Raw genomic sequence first — 22,058 nt, forward strand, 5'->3', positions numbered from 1 at the left:
AGCCAGGGCTCTGAGGGTCGGCCAGGGCTGCCAGTGGCTGCGAGAGAGGGCTGAGAGCCAGGGCTGCGAGGGCCGAGCCCCTTGCACGAATTCTGTGCATCGGGCCTCCAGTTCTATATAACTTGCTTACATCCCACTAGTTTGAAGCTCTGTCCTAGAGCCTACAAGAGGAAATGAACTGAAAACGCGAAAGGAGGCCCTTCAGAGGTTTACAGGTGCACAAAAATGTGTACAGTAACACTGGCTCTTACCGTCCAATGTACCTCATTTGTTTTGGGGGTTTTTATAAATATATTTTTATTGATTTCAGAGAGAAAGGAAGGGGAAGAGACACAGAAACATCAATGATGAGAGACAATCATTGATCAGCTGCCTCCTGTACCCCCCACTACTGGGGATCAAGCCTGCAACCCAGGAATCGAACCATGAATCGAACCATGACCTGACCAGGAATCGAATCATGACCTCCTGGTTCACATGTTAATGCTCAGCCACTGAGCCACACCGGCTAGGCCTAATGCACCTCATTTGTTTCCCCAAATCCCTTTTCCAGGAGGAAAGATTACTGGTGCACTGTAACCAAGAGCAGGGGTCAACCAGACAGGGTGAAGCAAGAGCGCCACTGAAAAATGGAGAGAAAGAGGAAAGATCCCAAGCCCAAGGGAATACCCCAGAGGAGAACCCTCTCTTCTTATCTTTAATCCTCACCTGAGGAGATGTTTTTATTAATTTTTAGGGAGAGAGACACACACAGACACAGATAGATGCGAGAGAGAAACATCGACTGGTTGCCTCTCGTACACGCCCCAACTGGGGATCAAACCCACAACCTTTTGGTGCACGAGACGACGCTCCAACTGACTGGGCCACCCGGCCAGGGCCAAACCTCTCTTCTTTGGAGCGCAAAAGAAACAAAAAGCGAGGCTGGGATCACCCAGCTTTGAGAGACTTCCGCCTGCCGTTGTCCTGGGAGCCCAGCGGCTTCATCACATTGACAAGCCAGGGAACTCGGGGAGGGTGGTCCTTTCATGGGATTGGCATTCAGCACATTAGAAGTTAAAGACTCTTTCCATGAAAGTCCAAGGAGCAGCCATGGTCCTTCACAGGAATGGAAAGCATAACCCATTCAGGGCATCACCTCCACACGCCAACAAACACAAGGACCCGACTCCGTCCATCACGGGAATGCAACCACAGCCTTGATCTTTCTAAGGCACGCAGGCAGCCGCCTAAAACTGGCCGTGAGGAATGTCCTGGGGCTCCTCAGGGCAGGTGCTGCTCCCTGCCCATCCGCTGAGCTGCTTCCATGCCCACGGAGCCCCACCTTTGTCCAAGGCAACAACGAGCCCAGTTACCCCTGCTTCTCTCTCCAAATCCCTCACAGCTGAGGGTGGCATGCGGTCTCGTTCCAGCCGGTGCGATGTGCGTGGAAGCCTCCTGGGTGGGACTCCTGTGAAAGCTATTATTGTTGTAATGAATAAAAAGACAGGAATCTGAATGTTAGCAAGCACCCCAACCAGGTGGTTCCGACCCAGGTACGACGCACACCGCACCTGGGAACATTCTGCTCCTGGAGATTTCCAGGGAAATTGGGCAATTACAGCAAAGCTCTGGACAGTGGACATCTCTTTGGCAATTGTCCCTTTCATCCGTTAGCTTATTCCTTCCTTCCTTCCCTCAGTGCAAAGGCATTTGCCGCGTGCCTATACCAGTGGTTCTCAACCTTCTGGCCCTTTAAATACAGTTCCTCACCATAAAATTATTTTCGTTGCTACTTCATAACTGTAATGTTGCTACTGTTATGAACCATGATGTAAATATCTAATATGCAGGATGGTCTTAGGCAACCCCTGTGAAAGGGTCATGCAACCCCCAAAGGAGTCGCGACCCACAGGTTGAGAACCGCTGGCCTAGACGGAGGTCACGAACACCCATTTCCTGCCATAAGGAGGTGGCAGTGCAGGAGAAGATTGGCACAGGAGGTACCGGCCACGTGAAGAGCAGCAGGGTAGAGGCGTGCCTACTTCAGGACGCGCTAAAGGGGACGGAGGAGGAATGGCCAGTGCTCCCGGGGACCATGCACAGTTCACACAGCTCTGGGTCCATCAAATGGGAAGAGTCTTTGGGAGAGGCATATGGAGCTATCCTCTGGGAGAGCCACACACGTAAGCCAGTCATTAAGTTGTCCTCCATTCCTTGGCTTCTCTGTTCCCTGACATACTGTTTTACCTCACAGAGTTCTTTCTGGGGGAGTAAGAGGGGGTACATGGATGGTCATCGGAAGCAGCAAGCAAGTGGCCATACTTAGAGCTGAACTCAGCAGTGACAGTTCCCCAGAACATAACACCCTGCAGCCTGGAGAAGTAGGGTTCGTTCTATTATCCTATAATGGGATTGTAAACAGTTATTATTTTTAAAAGCTAACTGAATTCTTTTTTTAAGTGCCACAAAAGCTAACATAATGTAAGCATAAAGTCTTTTTATGTTTTTTTTCAAACTCTTCCTTCCCCATAATATTTGATACACAAAAGTCAGTGTGAAAATTTTCTTTAAAAAAAATCATCTTCTCCTGTATGTGGTTTTTTGATTCACGAAAATGTTCAGGAATCGGCTTTTAAGATAATAAAATGATATACAGGAGACATGACCAGACATGTCAAAGATATCCAAACATAATTTGGATTTGGAAATGATTCAGTGTCTATCTTAATATTTCCAAAACCTCCATACAATACTGGAGATAAAAATAGGATGAAAATAACGTTTTCAAAGCCCTCACTCCTCTATCAACCAGCCCAGGGGAGTTGAGAAAAGGTAAGGACTTTTAGGAGAAAGATGCCATGAGATTGACTGTGTCGGAGAATAAAAAAAAATAATGCTTACAACTTTTGCTTTAAAATAATCCCTCCCTACATTTTCTCCCCCAAAAATGGCATAAATATCTAAATTGGTTTTAAATTACCTTTCGAATACATGTTGAGTATAACTATGTCCTGAGATTGGATCGTGAAGGGGCCTGGCTTTACTCCGGCTACAGGCAGACATCAGGTGCCTTGTCAAGGATTTGGGATTGGGAGACTGACACTGAGCAACAATTTGAATCTAAATGATCACTCCAGACGCGGGCCAAGTACACACCCTCAGAGAGACCACGTGACTCGTAGAACTTCGCAAATTTACCAGCATGTACTAGGCAGGTTGTGGAATCCACTGCAGTGTGAGAAGAAAACTCTGATAATGACTTTGAGATGCGGACGACGTTGTGGGGAGGGGTGAGTCTTTACCAGTGAAGGTACCAAAGAGAGCACCAGCCTTACTCCGTGCTAGGAGAATCATAAGCGAACTTCCAGATGAAGGTGAAAATGTGGCATTCGTGTTTAACCCAACCTCCCTAGATGGACAATTCCACCCACCGAAGCCCCCACTAGATGGAAGAAAGAGTGTGCGTGACAGGCGTGCTTGGAGATTACAATGCTGACACCAGGCACCCGCTGGGAGGGCACCCACGGGTGACGAGGGCTTTGGAGCCACTTGCATGGAAAGTTCCCTATCGACACCAGAAGAGTTGGATGGTTATAATGTGCCAGGGACGGGACAAAAAGACACCAGCACATTACAGGACAGGTCTGCAAGTCTGGCCTTGGGGACAGTTGGACCTTCCCACAATTTACCTCCCGTAGAAGCCAAAACCTCCCATTCTTTAGCTAATTACTTCTCCACAACTTACTGCCCTTTGTTCAGATGGTATATGAGCTCCTGAGACTAACCACATCTCTGACCCTTCATTTTCATGAGGGTCTCCATGCACACAGAAATAGAAAATGTGCAGCTAATGAGATGTATATGCCTCTCCTCCTGTTGATCTGTCTCTGGTCAGTCTGATTTGCAGGCCCAGTCCCTGAACCTAGGAGGATAGAGGAAAGGTCTTTTGTCTTCCTCTACATAGTCCTCAAAGGTGTAGTCAAGGATGGCCAGTATTTGGTAGCTTGGTAAACACCTTAGCACAAGATCCAATATTAGGCCCATCAATAATCTATAATAATAAGAACATTATATGTTAATTAGACTGGACAGCCGAAAGATCTTCCGGACGTCTTTCCGGATGACCTTCAGGACAAAGCCGGGGCTGTGAGGGCCAAGGTAAGCCGCCATGGTTGGGAGGGCTGAGCCCCTTGCACGAATTTCATGCGTCGGGCCTCTAGTATTCTGTAACAATGACACTACAATGCTTCGATCCTACTTCGTGCCCCAAGGTTAGAACAAGTTTTCCTGTTGCTACAGAAGGTTCACGAAAAAGAACAGAGTAAATGACCTTTTTCTAAAGGCCCATAATTTGGGGCAAGATGAAGTCAGAGATGAGGGGGCCACCTTGAGGACCTCAATAAGAATGTTGAACACTGCAGAGCTTACTATGTGCCTGGCACTGTTCCACTGTTTTGCCTTTATTAATTCAAATAGGCAAGTAAAGTATTCAAAGCCCTCACTTTTCTATCAGCGAACCCAGGGGAGTTGAGAAAAGATGAGAACTTTTAGGAGAAAGGTGCCATGAGACAGATTGTGTCAGAGAATAAAGAAAAATAATGCTTACAACTTTTATTTTGCTTTAAAATAATCCCTCCTTACATTTTCTCAAAACCCTCTGCTAACAATCCTGTAAGACACTATTATCATATTTTTAAGGATGGGGAAACTAAGGCACAGAGAAGTGAAGGAATTTGCCCAGGATCCTGAATCTACGCGCAGAGTGAACACAGGCTGCTTTCTCAGAGGCCACGCTCCGCGACACAACAGCACGCTGTCCACCTGGGCCAGGCGAAGAGCCTGGACTGCATACTGCCGACCGTGGAAAGTCACTGAAGAACCGAAAGCAGGGAGGGACATGACCTGCACTTTTACAAAAAATCCTTCTGGCTGCTGCCTGCAGAGTGCACGGCACAAGGATAAGCGAGGACGGCCCCAGTGCTTTATGCCCAGGCAAAGCACCCAGTGTGGGAGCATCACCTAAACATGACCCTCCCCCGGACCCATCCTTCCTGTGCAGACAGAGCTGGGCAGCTATAAATAGCCACTCCTGGTGCACAAGGCTGCACACCAGGTCCAGACGCTGCAGCCCCGTGACCCCGGGAGGTGACTCATCCCCGCTGCGCTCCCTCCAATCAAACCTCCATCCTGCAATTTCACTCAAAGTCCACCAGGCTCTTCTCCTCCCTCCCTTTACTCAAACAGCTCCTGCAAGTCCAACCTTCCCACACTCGGCCTTGACCGGTCACTTATAACTCCGTGAAACACTTCATGGCACATACGTAACACGAGGGGCCTGGTGCACAGATTTGTGCACATTGAGAGGGAAAGAGTTAGAAGGAATATTTTAATATTGCTATCTGCCCTTTCTCCCTCAGTGCCTGGGAGTCGGGCGGCACTGGTCACTGTCTACGGGGCGATCGGGCCCCCACTCGCACCCACCTTGGCCTGGTGCCACCTGCTCACCTGCTCCACCATCCTGCATGGTCCCACTCTCATCAGGGCCCATCAGGGCAGGCAGCGCCTCCACTGTCGCCCACTGCCAGTGCCGTATCATCGATGCCCGCCATGTTCCATGCCACCCCCTGGTGGTCAGCATATGTCATAGCGAGTGTCTGAACTCCCAGTGGAACCACTGCCCAAGGGGACAATTTGCATATTAGGCTTTTATTCTATAGGCTAGCACTGGCCCTCAGTCCACACACACCCTCTCTGCATTGCATCGAGAGCAGGAGCTTCTGGTCTTGAGGGACGTATCATTTATTCCAGGTGCCATGCAGGAAGGACGCCTCTTGGTAATGGCATTGCCAGGCTGTCTGCAGGGGACTGGAGGATCCCAGAACTTCAAGACACAGAAGACCTGAGTTTAGACTTTACTTCTCCCATTTACTGGGTTTGTGACCTGGGACGAGTCCTTACCCTGCACAGACTCCATCTCTTCCTTCTGGGAAATGACGCCAGCTCCCAGCTCAGAAGGCTGAGGAGTCCGCGGCACAGCATGGAACCGGGCGCGTATCAGGAGCTCAGCAGGTGGGCTTTTTAAACTTTTCCATTCGTTTCATCCTTCTTTCAAAGTAAACATCCCACCTGTTTACTTCTCGTCTATGTTTATTTTTAATACTCGAAAGCACCGTTCCTCCGCTTCACTTGGTTCATTTTTACATTTTAAGTGTATTTGTTTTAAGTAAATGTATTTCATTCTAATTGCTCATCAATATACATAAATCAAAACAGAAGCATGCTTATCCGTGTGGTTTTGGAGACTGCTTTCTTAAGCAAAGGACGTCCAATGGCTTTCAATGCGCCTGCAGGCGTTCGCACAGGGACAGTCGCTACGCCCTGACACAGGCACGGTCTCCTAGCGTCTCAACACACCCAGGTCTCGGATGGGACGGTGCTCGCAGCTTAAAGTCCTGCTGGTGACGCCTTCAGCCTGGCTCCCTCAAGCCTCAGGCAGAGGCGCCCTCCCTCCCACCACGCAGAAACTGGGACTTGGAACAGTGTGTCTAACTGGGGACACTGTCTCAGCGCCGTGTGTGTGTGTGTGTGTGTGTGTGTGTGTGTGTGTGTGTGTGTGTGTGTGAAAGCTGCCAGGAATGACGAAGCTCTGATTACATAGCTTCTTTCCTCTCATTATTTTTTTTAAATTCCATGCATACACTAAGCTCTGACCCAAAGATAATCCCTTTTAATACCAGGGGGAGTTTAAAAGCAACCTCTGCACCCTACAGGATGTGACTGGTGCATGACACACGGCAGCGGAGGATTCCGAGAAATGCAGGGCCATCCTGGAATCTCATGTTCAGCACAAAAACGTCTTCCGGTTAGGGGTGAATGACGGCCTTGATCTTCATGAGCTCATACTATAAAGACAGGGCACTGCAATCGCTAATGTGGGGGCTAATCCACTAGGCCTGACAATATTAACGAGGAGCTTGGGGGAGCACGCTTTCTGGAACGTGCGTTGCTCCTGACCCTAAAGAATCATTCTGCCGACGTGGCTGCTCCCTCCCCAAAATGACTTAATCAGAAGATGAATGACCTTCTCGGAGGTCAGACGGCTCGCCCGAATCTTTACTAAATCATCAACGTGTTTTTCATTAAACTGAGCATGAGCCAATGTTGCCCCCTGCGGTGCCATTGACATTCCAGCAGGTAATTCTCCGTGAGGGTCTGTCCAGTGCGTGATAGGAGCTGTGGCATCCCTGGCTCTCAGGTACTACATGCCAGTTGCATCCTATTGGACAATAAAGCAAATAACACTCCCACCCCCTTGAGAACCATTGGTGGGCATTTTCCAGCCAAGAAATAAAAATTTTCATTTGAAACACTAGCTAGTAAAGGATCAAAGTAGAACTGAAACGTTGCCCTGCAATCGTTGCAGTGTTTAAACAATTCATTAAACCGGGTCTAGCCGGCCTAGGAAAACTGGCCAGTCTGCCACAGTGCCACAAGAAAATCTTCTCTAAAAGACACAGTTTTATCCTCCAGTTCAAGTTTTATTGTAAGATCATTACTAAATCAGTCAGCCTCCAGAATGTGGCTCTCCATGAATACTTGTCCATATAAATATTACATCACAAATAAATTTCTTCAAACATCTCATTCCCTGATAAAAGAGTTTTAAAATCCATACAAAATATTATTCTGGTGGCAGATAACCCATCATGAAATCTATTTAGACTCAATCAAGTGCCGTTTCAGAAGCATTCTTGTAAAACCTGTGCTTAGCATCCCAGCGAAGTGATTCATCGAGAACCAGCGGGACTCCAGGAACACACAGTGAGGGGACTGCGTCTTTATTTGCACAAGTTTTAGTAGCTGAGCCCCAGCACCGATCTGCTGTGAGAACTGTGCAGTGACTGAATGTGGTGAACGCCCCGCATAGCAAGTGAAGAACAGTCCCAATGCCCGCTGGGGGGGACCACATCTAAGAACCTTTCAAAGAGGAAGGCGGAGAGAACGTGGAAATCGGGGGACAGTGCGGTTCACCCCCCAGAGCTTTCTGATCCCTTACCTCACCCAATCCCACGGCGTCCCTCTCCGCCTTTGCCAGGGTGGACGCCATCCTCTCAGACCCGACTCAGGAAGCAGCGGGAAGAAACAGGTTTCGTTCTCCTTAAAACCGTACACCTGGCCTACCCCCGGGCAACGTCGGTCACAGGAGGGGCGCGGACGGACGTGCGGGGGGGTCGTGAGTCCTGATGTGGCCCTGAGAGCTCAGCGGGCCCACCTCACTGCTGCTCCTGCTTGTCTTCCTCTTCCCCCCAAGCTCGAGAAAGAAGAGGCTACGCAGACCTCTGCCAGGAGCCTCCGGTCCCACCCGGAGCCACACTGAGGGCCGCGGCCGCCTCTCCTCGGGGCTTATCATCGCTCAGGCATCCTAAGTGAAAAAACATAACGGACCAGCCGGCCGCGGTGGCCACACCCCTGCAAAGGGTACAGGATGCAATCGCCCCATCCTCCCCTCAGCTTCCTTCCTGTGCTTTCCATGGGAGAATTCCAGAGAATGAGTTATGTGTCCACACACACACACACACACACACACACACACACTCTCAGAGTGGGCTGATGTCAACAAGCTGACTGCTATCGTGAAGAGGAGAACTCTGGGTGTGATTTACTCAGAACAGAGTGGCCACCATCTGGGAACTCCAGTTTACTGGTTCCATGATCAGATATCACTTTCAGTCAGGTTGCTAACACAGGCTCCCAGCACCCTCACCAATCCAGAATGGGGTTGGTGGACTTGTGATTTCAAACCATAAAAATGGAATACAACTTTTTCAAACACCGCAGAACTCCCGTGAAAAGCCAACACCGTGCTTATCAGCCAGAAGTCGCTCCCAGAGCTCACTCTCAATGCAAAACCACACGCGACCATCGCTCTAGCTGGGGCTCTTGGCCTGGGCTGGGGAGAGGCTGGCGGTCCCTGGTACGATGCACCTGCTTTCATGGAGAAAGAGGCCGGAAGGGCAGTCATTGCAATTCCAAGTGCCGGCTGATGGGTGAATGCGATCAAAGGCTGCAAGACCCTATCTTCCCAGCGAACTTTCCAGGAAAGCAAGATGAAATATCGAGTGTCACGTGCTTTTGCTGTGTAGAGAGGCAGACTGGATTTCAGCTCCATTCTACATTTGGTGGCTGCAATTTCTTCTCTACCGTTCCCTTGACCCAGATATACTTTGCCATGAAGCTTCCAGGGACCAAAGAGCTTTGGGCTGGCTCTGGAATAGACTGAGGGGACACAGGAAGCCTGGAACTCCAGAATCAGCAACCCCTGATCAGAACATGCAAACCCAACTGAGTCTCAGGACAAAACACTGCAGGTGTGACGGTGCGTCCTAGCAAATAACAGTAACAGCAAGCACTTACAACATGCCAGCCATGTACCAGGGACACGTGGTAGATACTTCCATCTCTAACGGGTGTCTCTGTGCTCCGGGGCTGAGCGGTGGTGTTACTAGGCCCACATGATTGGGGAAACAGAGAGAAAGTGACAATAGCCGGGATTTAATGTTAGATCTGAATGACACTCAGTCCCATGCTCATCCTATATCAGGGGTGGGCAAACTTTTTGACTCGAGGGCCACAATGGGTTCTTAAACTGGACCGGAGGGCCGGAACAAAAGCATGGATGGAGTGTTTGTGTGAACTAATATAAATTCAAAGTAAACATCATTACATAAAAGGGTATGGTTTTTTTTTTTTTTAGTTTTATTCATTTCAAACGGGCCAGATCCAGCCCGCGGGCCGTAGTTTGCCAACTGCTGTCCTATATAATAAAAGGCTAATATGCAAATGGTCCTGACGCCCTCACGCCGTAACGACCAATCAGCAGGAGGCTGCATGTGTGGCAGGTGAAGGTGGGTGGGGCTGCGTGTGTGGCGAGGCTGGGGGATGTGAGGCTGTGTCCCCCACCCAGCACTGGCTGGGGACGTGACGCTGTTATTGTTTATTTATTAATTTTATATATTATTTTCATATACATTTTACTAATTTTCTTTCATCTCTGACACTTCTATTATAGAGAAAGGGCAAATAGCAATATTAAAATATTTCCTCTAATTAATTCCCTTTAAATGTGCACAAATTTCGTGCACCGGGCCACTAGTTTACAATAAGTTGCCTCCTTCAAAAGACACCAGCGACCTCACTAGCTCACAGTGGCCAATGGGCCCACAGTGGCCTCAGGCGTCAGTAGGAGATTAGAGAAAATAAATCTAGAAAGGACCATTTGCTGGCTTCAAAGACGACCACAGCCTTTGAACAATGGACTTCTCAACACCAGCCTCTCTGCTTCCATCCTCAGAGAAAGTGTGCAGCCCTGAGCTCTTGCCTGCTTCCCAGCTGTGGGCCATCAGCCTCTCCCCTGGGCCGAGGAGCAGCTCACCCACATGGGCAGGTGCAGCTGCTGCCCCACTCACGCCCAGGTCTCCGGACACCCCCTGATGCTTCCCCCACTCTGGCCCTCCATGCCTTTGCTGTAACATTCTCCAGATGTGCCACTTTAGCTGAACGCTAGATTCTGGTCCACCCACACGTCACTGATGTCTATGTACAACAAACAGGCTATTTTCCTGTGTAAAGGAAACCTACTTCCCCACAGCACAAGCCATGGTCACAATGAAAGGAGATGTCCAGGCTGAAAGAAATTTACAGAAGCAAGGGAGGTTAGATGAACGTTGGTGTTTACACCTAAGGCCATCGTACTCACATTCCCCTTCACGGGGGTGGTATTTCCTAAACACAGGCCATTCCGCCAGCACCCTCTCAATCGCAGTCAATGGTAGGCTTGAGAAGGTACAGCCAGGGAAGTGAGTATTAAACCCTCAAATTTACATATGCTATTGTTCCTTTCCCCCAAACCAAAACACTCTGAGAAGAAAGGCCAAAAAAAAAAAAATCAACAACAACAAACAAAACGGGGAAGCCCATTAATACTAATATTGCATTCATCACCTCAGCATTTTCATGTACTTGGGGATACTTGTGAATAAGACAAGTGTAGAAAGAGAAAGAGAGAGAGAAACACTAAATAACAGATAGAAAATGAATTCTTTACCCTGGCCAGTGTGCTCAGTGGTCGAGTGTCGACCTATGAACCAGGAGGTCACGGTTTGATTCCCAGTCAGGGCACATGCCTGGGTTGCTGGCTTGATTCCCAATGTGGGGCGTGCAGGAGGCAGCCGATCCATAATTCTCTCTCATCATGGATGTTTCTCTCTCTCTCTCTCCCTCTCCCTTCCTCTCTGAAATCAATAAAAAAAATTTTTAATCAGGGAATGGACACTGTCCCTTTGCCCCATCTCCATAAGGTCTCCTTCCGAAAACCCCACTGATCATCACAGCTCTCAGCGTTCTGAGCTATCGATCCAGGAGGCTACTCGGGAGTGCTGAAAGGATTAATCATCGGAAATGAAAGACATCATTTAACTCAAGTAGCCTATTCCCAAAGCTCACAGGACATGCATTAAGAGGAAAAGGCGAAAGATTTATGCATTCTGAAGAGACATACATACAGAGAGGAGCAAAGACAAGATTCTTAGATTGCAATACGAATGGACAATGGAAAAAGTCAACAGTTTATGCTGGTTCCAAACACACAAAACAGAACCGAGGTTAGCACATCAGGAAGGAACCGCCCTTGTCCTGGAAAGCGCGTTATGAATTTCCCTTGTGTTTATGCGTTTTGCAAGCCTCTGAGTCTGACATCACGCACGGGCATGACTTGTGTTTTGCAGCAAGTGTCTGCTTATCTGCCCCCATTTTTATTGGCGGCTCTTCCCTCTGACAGCACGTTCGCTAAAAAGCCAGATGAATGCTCGTGGCACCTCCACTGTGTTTTCAGATTCCCCAAGTCTCCCAGTGGGAATACACATCCTTTCGTGTGTCCATCAGAAAGCAGTTTTGAAAACATATGAAAGATGAGACAGCTGCTAACAGAGCAAGGGACAGAGTAAAAACAGACACATATCCATGAACTGCGTGGGTTGTGTTTTTTATTTTCATTTGACTTAGGATGTGGTAGGCGATCCAACTGAATAAAAATAAGAAACGCTACATTCCAGGCCCTGGGAGTGTGTCCTCACGTTCCCGCATGTAATCCTCAGAGTAACCTCTGGCACAGTTATTCCGACACCCCACACACACACACACACAGATTAAGAAAGCCGGAGGACAGAAAGACTGAGTAACTTGCCCGCGCAACATAGCACGGCAAGAAAGAGCTCAATTTCAGATCTGGAGTCCGGCAAAGCTTACCTACACACTTCCCACGGGCACAATCTTCCCACTGACAGCTAACTACCGCCCACCAGGGGTCATGAACTGTGCTCAGTGTTTCAGGATCATTCACTGACAGAATCCCCTCAGCAATTTACGAAAATATATTTTTATTGATATCAGAGAGGAAGGGAGAAGGAGAGAGTGGTAGAAACATCGATGATGAGAATCACTGACCAACTGCCTCCTGCACGCCCCACAATGGGGATTGAGTCCACAACCCGGGCCTGTGCCCTGTCCGGGAATCGAACCGTGACCTCCTGGTGCATAGGTCCGTGCTCAACCACTGAGCCACGCCGGCCAGGCTCCTCTCAGCAATTCTGAGAGGCAGCACTAGCCCCAGGGCGGGGAAAGGGCTCCGCGAGGTCTAGTCACTTCACAAGGGCGCCCAGAGGTGAGGCTGGAACATGCAGAGACGGTCAGGAGCCGCCGCAATTTCCCAGCTGCATTTCTCTCCTCCTCTGAGTTCCGTGAGGGGAGATGTGGGCCTGTGACTTCCTTAGGGTTTTGCAGTTTTGCCTGGGAAATTTTCATTATGCTTTGGAAGAGAGTCAAGTCCCCAAAGAACTGACTTTCTCACCATCCGTGGCTGCGGAAATCCCTTGGTCAATGTCCATCGGAGACAAAATATCGGGATTCTGACCCGATGCTTTCATACATGAGAACAAAGGACCCTCGCTTTTCCATTTCTAAGGGACCAATACACACAAGCAGATGTGAGGTGTCGGAACTCTGCCAGGCACCCACCAGTAAGAGTGATGTGGGTCTCTCCCTTTCCACGATCCCACTACAGAATAGGAAAGTTCAGGGATGAACTTGACCACAAGAGGGTACGCAGAGGGTATCTACCCCTTACCGGTGAATCTTTGCTGACATGAAACTATCGTTTCAGGCTGTTCTCAAAAAGCAGGTCTTACCAGTCATCTTACCACGGAGCCCCTAGCAGCCACCTAATGACGTTCATGAGATCCGGCAATGACAACAGTCACAAGAAGCACGCGTGTCAATAAATCCTCCCATCCTAAGTCCCTGGGGCCCGGATCTCATTGTGCGGTCCTCCTGCCTCCTCCTGAACTGTCTCCCTCACGGGAGCCCCGCCTGCAGACAGCAGGAATGTTAACTTCCAGACACAGTCTCACAGCCCCTGCGTCAGCAACGGGTCCCTCGGCCGGGCTGGCGGCGGCTACTCTGGCTCTGAGTGTCGCCAAGAATCACCTTCCCCTTGTGACCGAAACACGAGTTTTTAAAGGGTGCGCGACGGAGAAGCTGGGGTGCGCATCTGTGTGCACAACAGACGCAGGCTCAGCAGCAGCAGATGCACGCTGCTTGCCACGATCGCTAGCCAGGATGAATGAAAAATGAGTATCCCTCCCCCCATGTTACTGTGTCCCCTTTTTAAATGAGAAAAAAAGTCACATTTTAAATGCCCAGCTTCATTCTGTAAGGCTTAGAAGTTGTGAATGGTCATATACTACATTTGTTCATTGTTTTCTTAACATTTTTAAATCCAATAGGAGACATTTTCTCATTTAGCCAGTTAATTAGATGACTGAGAAATCGATGACCTGTAGGCAATACAGAACAGCCCGGGTTCGCAGCTAACATGGACATCTAGGAGCTCTGTGACCTTGATTAGTCTTAAACTTTAGCTCCCTCGGCTACAGAACGGGGTCACACCACACAGCAGCACACGTCTGAGGGGACTGCAGAGCACGGCGTATAGAATCACTCCGTCAACGCTCGGTCTGCGTGTTACTGATCTCCACAGGGGAGACTCCGCGTCCCTGAAATATCGTGAGACGTTTTTAGAATTTATTTCTGTGGCAAGTGACAGTCCACCAGGAAGGCGGCTGCTAGATGGCCTGACCTCTGGGGTCACCGGATCTAGGTTATCCGACGCGAACAGTTAGTAACAGTCAAGTAATATCTTTGGAGAAAAAGAATGGTCTTTCTTCAACCGGCTTAAGGAAGTACAGCCATGCTCGTCCCCCTTCCTGTGCTGCCTGCATGTGTTTCAGCAATCACTCTGGGCAAGGTGAAGTGGAGCAGATAAAACCCAAATCACAAGACACCTCGGGAAAAGATGATGGCGCTCGTCCAAACGGCCTTTCCTGGAACACGCTGTACCAACGCCCCCGCGTCCCCTCCACTCGGCCCTCCCCCCGCCCCAGCTCCAGCTCTATTTAAGGGCCTGTGAGCATTTCCATTATAAACTGGGATCATCAGGATTTGCAATGTTACCTTCCAGTCTGTGTTTATGTATAAACAACTCATTAAGTTGCTTTTTTAAAAAGCTATTGTTTTTTAAATTTAATAACATCCTTCAGTAAAAGATAATAGTACAAGGGGGGGGGGCAGAAACACCAGGAAAGTCAGGATTGTTTTATACATGAGAAAAAAAACCTGCCATGGCATTAATAAACTAAATAACATGCGTGTTCAAGAAACACGTGCCACTCAAGATTATATAAATTCAGTGGCCACTGTGTCACAGTCTGTAATAATTATAAACTATATATACAAGCATCGAAAAATTAATGAGTAGATAAATCACGTCACAGCCATATTATAGGATATTAGGTAAGCCATCACACAATGTCCCCAAATTATTAATTTTCTTTCCAAATAGCGTTTAATGGCACGTAAAATGCTCATGAGATAGTAAGGATAGTAAAAATGCACTGCAGAGCTATAAGCACAGTAACTTAATTGGGCTTAAATATATATGCATCTAATATTTATTGGAATAAAGTTGAAAAAGGACTATGCCAAAATGTTCATAGTGAGTATTGCTTGGCTGGAAGGCCTAAGCGTTCCTCACATTCTTCCTTAATTTCCAACTTGTCTATAATGAACTCGCATTACCTTAATCATCAGAAATGAGACTTCGATCTGGCCCAGGGTGACAGAGAAATACAAAAGCAGTGAGAGAGAAAAATGACTCACTTCTCTGTCTTTCTATACCCTCTGCGTTTCCATGCAAATCTGTCTTTAATCATCAACTATGCTGACATTTTAAAATATGACTTATGTTGTGAATTTATGAAGCACTCAAATCAAAAAGTTTTTATCAAGAGTTGCCCCGAAAAGTAACCTTGTAGGTAATGACATACTGTCTCAAGATACTAAAAACCACAAATAGCATCCATCATAAGCCACCCCTAGAGGACAAAACAGATGCAGGATCTACCTGGGAAGGGGACAGTAAAAATAATCTGAAGCAAAAGAAAACTCATTTGAATCTGAGTACGTTTAAAATTCTATTCAAAACTTGAAGGACTGGAGTCACCAACCCAAAGACACCTGCTCCCAATGGAATTATGATGTTGAGTAATTTTTTTTATTTTTTAAGTCTTCACCTGAGGATATGTTTTTATTTATCTTAGAGAAAGGAGGGAGAGAGAGAGAAAAAAACATCGATTGGTTGCCTCTCATACATGCCCTGAGCAGGGAATCAAATCCACAACCAAGGTATGTGCCCTGATGGGGATTCGAACCTGCAACCCTTTGGTGTAGGAACATCTCTCCAACCCACAGAGCCCCCGGCCAGGGCCACACAGCTGCTTTCTGAAGGTGGCATCGGCTAGCTTTTGCTGGCGGGGAGGACTAGCACTGGGCGTGGCTGCTGTCGCCAGGAGGAGCACCCTGAGAAACTGAACGGGAGCACAGCCCCCTCCACAGGACGGCCTGGCGGCCGGCAGGAAAGCACTGCTTCCCGGACTGCGGAGCGCGGACGGGGACATCAGAAACCGTGACGCAGTGCGATCTGGGCGGCGCGTCACTTCCCGGGCCAGGGGGCCGTGCGGGACACGTTCCTCACACCCGTCGGATTTCTCTCTCCATGTGGCACAGCGGCCTCACGCCATTAACTGGAGAATGTTCCACGGATGAAGTTAACTGTCCGGTTGCGGAACCGTCTGTGGCAGGCAAATGGATGTGCCACCAGCGATTCTTACAGAGATATTTCCCTAGGAGCGCAGCGTTTTCTAAGACGCATCTGGGGCAGCCCAAGTGAAGTCACCAGGAAAGGGGGCTCCCTGTCACATCAGAGTGGGATGTGGTGGACACGGCACCACACTCCTTAGCGCCCACACACTCATCAGCAAATATAAAGCTCCCAGAGGCCTTCAGACTTCCACGGTGTCCTAAACGAATGTGACCAGAGACCTCGATCACATGACACCTACACACAGCCGGGAGGAAGCACTTGGAGAGACTGTGCCGTGGTGACACCCCACCCACCTTCCAAACCTTCTCCCCCACCCCCACCCCACCCCACCCCACCGAGATCAGCAGGAGCTTTGAATTCCTCAGGCCCTGGACTCGGTCAGAATCAGAAAGTCAGACGACGCTGAACAGGACCTGTAGCCTCGTGCCCTGCTGGTGGGAATGCAGACTGGCACAGCCACCGTGGAAAACAGTACGGAGTTACTGTAAAAACATTAAAAAATGGAACTGCCTAGGACTCAGAGATTCCATTTGTGGGAACATTATCTGAAGAACCCGACACATTCATTCGGAAGAACATATGCACCCCGTGTTCACAGCAGCGTTATTTACAATCGCCACGATTTGGGAACAGCCCAACTGTCCGTCAGCAGGTGAGTGGATAAAAAGCTGTGGGACATGTATATAAGGCAGCGGTTCGCAACCTGTGGGTCGCGACCCCTTTGGGAGTTGAACATCCCTTTCACAGGCGTCGCCTAAAACCATCGGAAAACACATATATAATTACATATTGTTTTTGTGATTAATCACTATGCTTTCATTATGTTCAATATGTAACAATGAAATTGGGGGTCACCGTAACATGAGGAACTGTATTAAAGGGTCGCGGCATTAGAAAGGTTGAGAACCACTGATATAATGGAACGCCACTTAACTGTAAAAAAAAAAAAAAAGGAAATCTTACCCATTTGCAACAGCATGGAGGGACCTGGAGAGTATTACGCTAAGTGAAATAAGCCAGTCGGAGAAAGACAAGTACCGCATGATCTCACTCATGTGGGATCTAAAGAACAAAATAAACTAACAAACAAAATGGGGGGAAAAGGAGAAATGTCACTCTGAAGGAGGCCTCGTTCTTGCATCTTTTAGCCTTCTAGGAAAACTGCACAGGAAGCCAAGTCATCATGGTAAGTTTGCTTGGTAGCAAGAGTTCCAAAGTAGGGGGCGCGACCTGGGATATTTAAAGGTCTCTAGCAAATAGCATCTCCCACATGCAGGTCTGGCCCCTGGGACCACACGGGCCTCATCCTCAGGCCAGAGATTAGAAGGACACTGCCCGGGACCACACTGTTTACTCCAAGCTTCCACAGCTCTCCAAAACCCCTTCTGACTGATTTCCATAATATTTCAAAACACTGGGTCTGCTACAGCCTGGGCTTGGAATAATAATAGCTATTGATTCAGTGCTTCCTTGATGTTAGGCATTGCATGAAGTACTTTTAATTCATCGGCTCTGACCATTTTTCCTACAACCCCATGAGGTAGACCCTATTACAAAACCCATTTTATTCACGGGGGACCTGAGGCTCAAGGAAATTAAGTGGTTGCCCAACATCACAGAGAACAAATGGCCACGTCAGAACTTAAACCCGGGCCCCCAGATTTTGGAACCCCCGCTCTTCACAGGCTGCTGTCGTGATTCAGAAACACAAGAGCCTTGCAAGTTCTTTCAGGCCACTCGGCACGGTCAATATGTCAACGTTAGAATTTAGCTCTCAGAGGGAATTATGTTTACATTGTGCGAGCGCTCCTGGTACTCCCCAACACTATCACGTATTCTGACTTCACAGCAGCTGCTGATCACTCCTCCCACGGAGGGGCAGGCGTCAATGCATGAAATGCTAACCACGCCAGAAGGGACCCTGGGAGGCCACCCTGGGAGGGGTCCTACTCTTGCCTGTGCCTTGATTTTCCCATCTGTGAAACAGGAATCACACTTCCGTTAATTCCTAACGTGGCAGGGAAGTCCTGAGAGTGCGCTGTCAGCCTCCTTGGGGAACCAGTGCCACCTACAACCTTGATCTGATTGATACAACAGCTTCATACTCAATGCCTGTTGGGGCCAATGCATTCACCGGGTGGGAAACAAACCCAGGTTCCTACGAAGCCTGTCACCATAGCCAACCAGACACTTGGAGAAGAGTAGATTAAAAACTTCACACCAGGCCAACACATTGCTCTTATTTATGTGATGGATGGGCTAAGTATTTAGACAAGAGGATTTTCTGATTTGAACTTTGCAAATTATTTTCCCTTTTGGATTTTTTTTTCAACCCTCACCCAAGGGTATGCTTTTTACTGATTTTAGAGAGAGGAAGGGGGAGGAGAGAGAGAGAGAGAGACATCAATGTGAGAGATAAACATTGACCAGCTGCCTCCCGCAGGCACCCCAACAGGGGATCGAACCTGCAACCAAGGAAGTGCCCTGACCGGGAACTGAACCCGCCACCTTTCAATTACAGGATGATACTCCAACCAACTGAGCCACACCAGCCAGGGTTGGACTCAGTTTTTTAAACCTGTAAAATAGATTATATTAAGATGGTAATAGAATAGAATTGAATTGAATAGTGTTCTTCACCCCTTACCCATGTTAAACATCCCTAGTGGATCATATAACTCTTGCCAGAATAAAACCTCAATCTCACTAAAGATACCACTCTATTCAGCGTCCGCATTCAGCTCAGGCAGGTAAGCTGACACCTGCTTCCTGTGTCAGGGCTCTGCGGTCTCTAAGGACCTTTCTAGTTCTTCAACTTTAAGTTTTATACTTACTAAGGGAAGTACTAGGTACAGAAGCCTGGAGAAATGTGATGTATAAGAGAGAAAAATTAATAGTAAGTGTTCAAGTCAAGGACTTAGGAGAGACTTGTTTGTTAGTGTTTTCTCAGCAATGTAACACAACATAGTCCATCTTCTAAAACGTCAAAATAATAGCTTATAAATCTCAGAAGTAGACGAGGTAATGGAAAAGTACGAATCATTCCCCTTAAAATATAAAATACAAAAATGTCAAATGTCACCGCTATGATTCACAAATATTGCTGGAAAATGTTACAGAAACACAAAAGCTGTACAAACCCACACCAAAACAACAGCAAATAAAGAGCGAAAAATGAAGGCATGAAAACATCACTCCTTGCACACAAAACTTTTACCTAGCTAGAAAATTACCCCAGGAAAACATTACAGATAATAACAGTGAAAACAGAGCAGATGCCGGTTTCTATTTCTCTCATTACATGGCAAAAGATAAATCAGGTAGATAGAGGGAAATGAAATTCTACTGTATCTGTTCTTTAAGAAAAATACATTTCCTCCATCTCTTTGCCTGAATTTGGGGTTGGGGATGTAATTTTAGCAAGTCAATAAACAACACCCCTCCCCATCATCACAGAGTTCAGACCATCTGGAAGGAGAGGCACGAGCCAGACAGGTGGAGGATCCATCGAAGGTCCTGGCGCAGACAGTCAAGTGACTTACCCAGATCAGATACTTAGCAGGGGGGCTAGACATAAACTTGGGTCTTTTGATTCTAAAGCCCAGGAGACTACACAATGCCGGTCTGAAAGAAAGAAGAATTCATTTGCAAATATTATTTTTTTAAAATGTTTGCCATTCAGGCTGCCTTCAACAAATCAACAGATGACCAGCGTTGGCGAGGACGTGGAGTGAAGGGAACCCTAGTACACTGCTGGTGGGAATGCAGACTGGCGCAGCCACTATGGAGAACAGTATGGAGTTTCCTCACAAAATTAAATATGGAACTGCCATTTGACCCAGCAATTCCACTTCTAGGAATATACCCCAAAAAACCCAAAACACCAATCAGAAAGAAGGTACGCACCCCTATGTTCATAGCAGCACAATTTACAATAGCTAAGATCTGGAAACAGCCCAAGTGCCCATCAGTACTAGTAGATGAGGGGATAAAAAAGCTGTGGTACATTTGTACCATGGAGTACTATGCAGCAGTTAAAAAGGAGGGTCTCTTACCCTTTGAGACAGCATAGAGCAGTGGTTCTCAACATTCCTAATGCCTCAACCCTTTAATACAGTTCCTCATGTTGTGGTGACCCCCAACCATAAAATTATTTTCGTTGCTACTTCATAACTGTAATTTTGCTACTGTTATGAATCGTCATGAAAATATCTGATATGCAGGATATATTTTCATTGTTACAAACTGAACATAATTAAAGCATAGTGATTAATCACAAAAACAATATGTAATTATATATGTGTTTTCCGATGGTCTTAGGCGACCCCTGAGAAAGGGTGGTTCAACCCCCAAAGGGGTCGCGACCCACAGGTTGAGAACCGCTGGCCTAGAGGGACCTGGAGAGTATCATGCTAAGTGAAATAAGTCAGTCAGAGAAAGACACGTATCAGATGATCTCACTCATATGTGGAATCTAAGTAACAAAATAAACTGATGAACGGAATGGATCCAGAGACATGGAAGCATGGAACACAGTACGGAATCTCAGAGGGAAGTAGGGGTGGGGGTGGAATGGATGGGAGGTGATCAACCAAAGACCTTGTATGCATACTTGCATAACCCATGGACACAGACAATAGGGTGGCGAAGGCCTGGGGCAGGGAGGGCAGGGGCAGACTGGAGGGGTTCAATGGGGGGGGGGACATATGTAATTCTTTCAACAATAAAGAATTATTTAAAAGAAATAAATAAAATAAAATGTTTGCCATTCAGTAGGGGCAGGCCAGACCCCACCGTTCACGAATCTGTGCACCGGGCCTCTAGTTGGATTATAAGAGTAACTAATAACCGGAACCCCTGGAATAATAACGTAGGCTAGAATCCAGAAGCACTGCAATTTGTCTTATAAGAAATTAGCTGGCTCCTCCCTCGGGAAGTTTAAAGGAGTATTTTTCATAAATATAAGAACTAAATTTTAAATTTTAAACAATTTTTCTTTTTTTAATATATTTTTTAATTGATTTCAGAGAGGAAGGAAGAGGGAGTGAGAGAGATAGAAGCATCAATGATGAGAGAATCATCGATCTGCTGGCTCCTGCACGCCCCACACTGGGGGTGGAGTCTGCAACCCTGGCATGTGCCCTGACCAGGAATCCAACTGTGACCTGGTTCATAGGTTGACGCTCAACCACTGAGCCACACCAGCCGGGCTCAACAATTTGTCTAATCACAGTAAATAGTGTTTGCTGCCTCACTACAGATTCTTGAGGCCTTTGCAGAAGGGATGGCCTAACCATAACTGCCCACATTGCAGAGAAACTGTATCCCTCCTGCTCCATATACATCAGCAAGGAAATGGGACAGACAGAGGAAGGGCCCAGAGAGGGGTGGGTGACTAATGCCTGCATTCCTCTGGAAAAGACAGAGCATTCCTGCTCGCGAGCGCAAAGATAAGCGTGGGCATTGTATTAAAATCAAGTCCTCTGGCTGGAACAGGATAGCCCAGAAATAGCTCTGAGCACGGATACTTGCGACTTGAATGTGTACTTTCAAAGAGGTTATTTTTATAAACCAAATATGCACAGGAAACCTTGTTATTCTACTTCTACTCCTCAGCCTACAGATCTGTATTGTCCCAGCACAAAGTCCTCTCCTTGGACTGAATCCCAGTTTCAGCTACTTGACTTAAAAATCATGAAAACCTGACTAAATGCCATCTTGTTCCTATAAAGATGCCCTTAATGCACCTAGGTTTTCGGACCCAATGGTGACCCTTTTGCCCTCTCTCTGGGCCACTAACCGC

General features: G+C 47.6%; 1 protein-coding gene across 1 annotated transcript in view; it reads right to left on the reverse strand.

Moving 5' to 3' along the window:
• The window catches only part of HECW2 (HECT, C2 and WW domain containing E3 ubiquitin protein ligase 2), a gene marked incomplete at its 5' end in the record, with an annotated part of 171,337 nt that overhangs the window by 128,634 nt on the left and 20,645 nt on the right, over positions 1–22,058 (reverse strand). The window lies entirely within an intron of this gene.

Source organism: Myotis nattereri (assembly GCF_964212035.1).
Source record: "Myotis nattereri genome assembly, chromosome: 7".
NCBI classification, from domain to species: domain Eukaryota; kingdom Metazoa; phylum Chordata; class Mammalia; order Chiroptera; family Vespertilionidae; genus Myotis; species Myotis nattereri.